The sequence below is a fragment of the Hylobates moloch genome, unplaced genomic scaffold (assembly GCF_009828535.3).
Source record: "Hylobates moloch isolate HMO894 unplaced genomic scaffold, HMol_V3 SCAFFOLD_7, whole genome shotgun sequence".
In the NCBI taxonomy this organism is placed as follows: domain Eukaryota; kingdom Metazoa; phylum Chordata; class Mammalia; order Primates; family Hylobatidae; genus Hylobates; species Hylobates moloch.
In genome coordinates this window covers 47,133,524-47,140,085 of record NW_026652282.1, presented here as the reverse complement: position 1 = coordinate 47,140,085, position 6,562 = coordinate 47,133,524, and the positions used below count along the sequence as shown (strand labels likewise).

Here is a 6,562-nt window from a genome sequence, read left to right as displayed (position 1 = left end):
TGCAACCTCTGCCTCCCGGTTTAAGCGATTCTATGGCCTCAGCTTCCTGAGTAGCTGGGATTACAGGTGGCCCCCACCACGCCTGGCTAATTTTTGTATTTTCAGTAGAGACAGGGTTTCACCATGTTGGCCAGGCTGGTCTCAAACTCCTGACCTCAGGTGATCCACCCGCCTCGGCCTCCCAAAGTGCTGGGATTACAGGCATGAGCCACTGCCCTCGGCCAGGTTTTGTGTTTTCTAGACTGGGATCTCAGTCTGTCACCCAGGCTGGAGTGCAGCAGTGCGATCATTTCTCACTGCAGTCTCCAACTTTGGGGCTCAAGCAATCCTTCCACCTCAGCCTCTGGAGTAGCTGGGACTGCAGGTGTGAGCCACCGCACCTGGCTGGATATAACATATTTGAATAAAAAGGGAGACATACCTGGTTCCTGGATGGGCAAACTCATTCATTAAAATGTTAATACTCTCCAAATTAATTTATAAATTTAATGCAACCCAAATAATTTTTAGTTGATATTACATTTCTAAACTGTATCCCTTTAGAAGAGTAAACATCTAGAAATAATCAAGAAAATTCTGAAAATGAGTAATGCATACCAACTATTCTTAGCATTTATTGAAAGACATTGTGAGGCTATAGGAATTAAACAGTGATACCAGTTCAAAACTGACAACTAGATCAGTGGAACACAATAGAAAGTTCAGAAAAAAAAAACTGCCTATGGACAATTTAGTAATTGACAGATATTTTAATTCATTGGTGAAAAGATAGATTGTATAATAAATGGTGTTGGGATAACTGGCTTGTGATTTTGGTGAAAATGAAATTGGATCTCTATCTAATTCCTTACACCAAAATAAATTCCAGGTGTATGAAATAAATACATAAATAAGGCCGGGCGCCCAGCCTAATTTTTGTATTTTCTGTAGAGACAAGGTTTTGCCATGTTGCCCAGGCTAGTCTCAAACTTCTGGCCTCCCGAAGTGCTGGGATTACATGCATGACCCACCACGCTCAACCCTGCTCCCCTTCTGGGAGTCAGTCTTGCATCTTGTCCCTGGGGGCGGGCAGCTTAGTCTGCTCAGGTGCCCAGGCCATATAGCCTGGGGTGTTAGAGGAACTGGTACTTCAGGTAGGACAGATATGTGTCCCAGCCCAATGTCAGGCCACTGATGTAGGTGACTCAGAACTGGGAGGAGGGGGGTGCACAAAGGGAAAGTTCGCCAGCGTGCAGCCGGCCACATGCACCAGTCAGCCTTGTAGAATTCCCAGAACTTGTCCTGCAGCTCCTGGCAGCTCTCTCCCAGCGTCTGGCCTTCCAGGCAGCCAAGGCCCAAGACGTGTCATATGCTCAGCATGGGAGAGGCTACCAGCTGATCGATCCATGAGGACCTTCCTGAGGGCATTTAGGAGGCCACAGAGGCCAGACACAGGGAGTAGGCAGTCCAGCCAGAGGTACCAGTAGTGTGGGAAAGGATCCACGCTGCCACCCACTGCAAGCATGCTCACTGAGTGCCACCTGTGGAACATCTGGTCAGGCTGGGTGTAGACCTCCCAGGACTGTCACACACTGTCCCGGGCTACCATAAGCACACCACAGCCCAGTGTGTTGATGACCAGCAGCACACAGCCCTGGAACAGGGACTGCCCCATAGTCCACAGGCCATGCAGCCAGTGCCAGTAACATTTGGCCCTGTTGTTACTCAGTTGTTGTCTGAGTAACGTTTGGCACTGTTGAGCTCTCCCCTCCATTTGGAAGATTTGCCCTTGGTTTCTGTGACACCGCACTCTCCTGGCTTTACTCTTTACTGTTTGGCCACTACTTCTCAGTCCCTTTTGCGGGCCCCTCTTCCTCTGCCCTTTCCTTAGAATCTGGTGTTCCATAAGGCTGTGTCCCAGCCTTTTTCTCATTTTTGTGGAAATAAATGAAAACCCACCAAATAAGAAAAGCAAAGCCTATTTTTTCAGAGCTTGCTATAGCAAGGGAGTCGGCCACCATCACTTGCCTATTGGCAGAGACTCAAAGGCAGGCAGAGCAGTGGTAAAGCTTTAGCATGGAGAAAAGGGAAGGCTTCAGGTGTGCCCTGACTGGAGGCTGTTGGTGGGGGAAGCTGGAGGTGGCTAGCTAGAAGCGGGGTAGCCTATGTGGTTGGTTGAGGATACATATTTGTCTTTCTCTGGTTAGTACTAAGTTGGAAGCAGGGACAAAAATTAGGGAAGCTGCTAGTTATTCATCAAGTCCTGGCCATTTGGGGCCAATTTTTTTTTTTTTTTTTGAGACACAGTTTCACTCTGTCACCCAGGCTGGAGTGCAATGGTGTGATCTTGGCTCACTGCAGCCTTCGCCTCCCGGGTTCAAGTGATTCTCCTGCTTCAGCCTCCGGAGTATCTGGGATTATAGGCATATGCCACCACGCCCAGCTACTTTTTGTATTATTAGTAGAGATGAGGTTTCACCATGTTGACCAGGCTGGTCTCGAACTCGTGACCTCAGGTGATCCGCCCACCTCGGCCTCCCAAAGTGCTGAGATTACAGGCGTGAGCCACCACACCCGGCCGGGGCGAATTGTTAGAGAAATATTTGCTTAGCTTCCTGGATTGTCACTAGAGGTGGCAAGCTGGTTTCCTGTAAGTCTGACTTAAGGCAGGCTGGCTTCCTGGGCTGTTTATTGTACGTAAGGAGTGGGCTTCCTGGGCAGGTTACTGCAGGTTGTAGGTCAGAGTTCTGTTTTTATATATGGTCTGGCCATTGTCAATTTGTACGTTCAGCCTCTCATTCTGTGCAGTCTTGGTAGACGACCTCACCCATTCCTATAGCTTTAATAACCATCTACATGTTGATGGTTCCCGACTCTTTTGCTCTAGCCTGTATTTCTTTCCTGCACTTCATATCCATATGTCCAACTACCTCCTGGAAATCTCCCCTTGGACATTCCAGACACTTAAAATTTGGCAGGTCCAAAATTGAATTCAGTATTTTCCCCAGAAACCTGTTCCTCTTTGGGTGTTCTCTGTCTCAGTGAATGATTCCATCATCCACTCAGCTACCTCAGCCATTAAACCCAGGCTTCCTCTCCGACCCACTCTGTCAACCATCACATACAATCCATCGCTAATCATGTTGATTTTTATCTCCTGAATGTTCTATAAGTCAAAGATTCGACACATAGGCTCATGGATCCTGGAGGATTCCAGAGCATCTATGAACGTGCTGAATTGTAGACAAAATTTGATATGATGATGTCTAGTGGCATTTTTCTGGGGAGAGTGTGCAGGCCATTGCTTTCATCTCATCACATTCTCAGACAGGTCTGTGACTCAACAAAAGGTTTAGAACCACTTCTCTAAATGCATCCATTCCTCCTCATCCATCCTCCCACCCTGACCAGATGTAGTCACTACAGAGGACTATGTCTCCCAATAACAGCCTGTTTGCTCCCTTAACAGCTGCAAATAAAGAGGGGGTCTTGCTGTGGCCATAGGCAGAGGCCAGCAGTGTTGGATGCTCTGTGCCCCAGGTGTGCCATTGTGGCCTGCTCCCCTCCCCACATGCCCACAGGTCACTTACTCTTTTTTCCTTTTCCTCCCCTCCCCCATCTCTCTTTCTTCATCTTCTTTTCTCTTTCACTCATTCTCTTTCCCTTCCCCAGCTTGTCTCATGCTTCCTTAACACACTGATTGTAGGGCATTGGGATCTTTGACACACATAGCTGGAAGCCTCTTAAAACCAAGACTAGAGGCAGCATTCACCCTGCTCATTGGCTGCCACTGGCAGAGCCCTCAACACCCCCTCCATAGAAGAGGAAAGGGAAGTGGGAGGGAGGCTGAGCTTGGAAGTGTGGGGCCAGTAATTAGGGAGACCTCAGCCCCAAGAATAGCTGTAGTGTTATGAGGAATATGGGGGGCAGCTCAAAGAATCATAGACCCGAAAATCCTTGATTAAAACTTAAAGTTGGGAAGACATTTTACATTCTCTAACCTGATCTTTCCCCCATCTCTTACAGATGGTCCTTGATTCCTTTTTTTTCCTCAATTCATATTTACAACAAGTTCTGTTGGCTTTACCTCAAAATATATTCCACTCTGTTCTGTTGATCTCTGTGTGCATTCTTTCTTTAACACCACGGTGATTATTATAAAATGTATATTTGGTCTTCCCCATTTCCTGACATACAACTCCTAAAATCCTTAAAATCTCCAAAGTGATGTCTTTTTATATGTCAATGAGTAGGCTGATGGCCAACAGCCCCTAGGTAGCTTCAGGATTGGGGATTGGTCCCCAAAAAGACCAAGGCAGGATTAGAGAGTTGGGACTTTCAGCCCCATTTCCCCACCTCAGGGGAGGGGAGAGAGGCTGGGAAGGTTCAGCTGATCACCAATGACCAACGATTTAATCAATCATGTCTGCATAATAAAGCCTCCATAACAACCCAGAAGGCCAGAGCTTGGGGAGATTCCAGATAGCAAAACACATGGAGGCTCCTGGAGGGTGGCACACTTGGAGAAGGTGTGAAGCACTGTGCCCCTTCCCACAAGCCTTGCCCCTTGCATCTTTTCATCTATATCCCTTGTAATATTCCTTATAATAATCCAATACCCTTTTGCTGCCTGACCGTTGCCATCATGGGTCGCATGCGTGCTCCTGGTGGCTGACGTTGACTTCCGATGACGTGAAGGAGCAGATTGACAAACTGGCCAAGGAAGGGCCTGACTCCCTCATGAATCAGATAAGGATGCTAAATTCTATCTGATTCTGATAGAGAGCCAGATTCATCATTTGGCCCGATATTATAACACCAAGTGAGTCCTCCCTCTTTATCGGAAATATGAGTCATCCACAGCCTCTGCCCTGGTCACATAAATTATCTATGTACTCAAGCAATAAAATGATTGTTTAACAAAAAAAACAAAAATCTAATACATATAAGTAAGTGCTGGACGCAGTGGCTCATGCCTGTAATCCCAGCACTTTGGGGAGCCAAGGCAGGTGGATCACGAAGTCAGGAGATGGAGACCATCCTGGCCAACATGGTGAAACCTCGTCTCTACTAAAAGTACAAAAAAATTAGCTGGGCGTGGTGGCGTGTGCCTGCAGTCCTAGCTACTTGGGAGGCTGAGGCAGGAGAATCGCTTGAACCTGGGAGGTGGAGGTTGCAGTGAGCCGAGATTGTGCCACTGCACTCCAGCCTGGTGACAGAGCAAGACATCGTCTAAAACAAACAAATAAAAAATAATAAATAAATAAATAAATAAATAAATAAATAAATAAATATATGTAAGTGTTTCCTTGAGTTCTGTGAAGACCGTGTCTAATGATGAAACTTTGACAACTTCCCCTTTTCCTTGTATCTGGAATAGAAACTTTTCTGTGAGCTACTCTAACAAATTAATGGAACTCAGTGAGGGGGTTGTGGAAACTCAGTTTATAGCCAGTCTGTCAAAATCACTGGTAAAACAACCAGGAGTCACATCTGAAGGCAGAGGTGAGGATGAGCGAGGGGAACATGGCATTCTTGGAGACAGCTCTCAACCTGTGAGATCTGATGCCATCTCTGGGTAGTTAGTATCAAAATTACATGAAATTAGAGGACATTCATCTGGTGTCCACAACAAAACTGATTGCTCATTTAGTGTGTGTACTCCCACACATCTGGTCACAGAAATCTGTGTTGATTGTTCTGTGAGAGCAGAGCAAAAACAGTTTTTTTTTTCCACACTCAACCACACTGTCTTGTGTACCATAGCTTTATAGTACTGTGGCGTCTTGACATTAGATAGTGCGAATCCTCCAACTTTGTTTTTCAGTATTGCTATAATATAGCTTGCTGAGATTTTGACTGAAATGATACTGAATATATACATTAAGTTGGAAAGAAATGACATCCTAAAAATATTGAGTCCTCTTTTTCATGAACATGGAATAGCTCTCCCTTTATTTAGATTTCTTTCATTCATGTTTTGTAGTTTTGTAGATTTGGGTCCAGTACATATTTTGTTATATTTATTCCTAAGTATTTCATTATTTTACTGCTATTGAAAACAGTATTGCGGCCGGGCGTGGTGGCTCACGCCTGTAATCCTAGCACTTTGGGAGGTCAAACCAGCCTGGCCAACATGGTGAAACCCTGTCTCTACTAAAAATACAAAAAAATAGCCGGGTGTGGTGGCATGCACCTGTAATCCCAGCTACTTGGGAGGCTGAGGCAGGAGAATTGCTTGAACCTGGGAGGCAGAGGTTGCAGTGAGCCGAGGTCATGCCACTGCACTCCAGCCTGGGCAACAGAGCGAGAGTCTGTCTAAAAAAAAAGAAAAAAGGCTGGGTGTGGCGATCACACTGGTAATCCCAGCACTTTCGGGAGGTCAAGGCAGGAGGATTGTTTGAGGCCAGGCGTTCAAGACTAGCCTGGGCAACAGAGCGAGACTCTGTCTAAAAAAAAAAACAAAACAAAAAAAACAGTATTGCTTTCCTAAAATTTCAAATTCTAATTGTTCATTGCTGGTATATAGGAAAGCAATTGATTTTTTTGTGTGTTGACCTTGTACCCTGTGACCTTGCTATAT

General features: G+C 45.9%; 1 pseudogene; it reads right to left on the bottom strand.

The window, feature by feature from the left end:
* Positions 1–1,112: 1,112 nt before the first annotated feature.
* LOC116811073 (mpv17-like protein 2) lies at positions 1,113–1,753 on the bottom strand (annotated as a pseudogene).
* Positions 1,754–6,562: the final 4,809 nt, after the last annotated feature.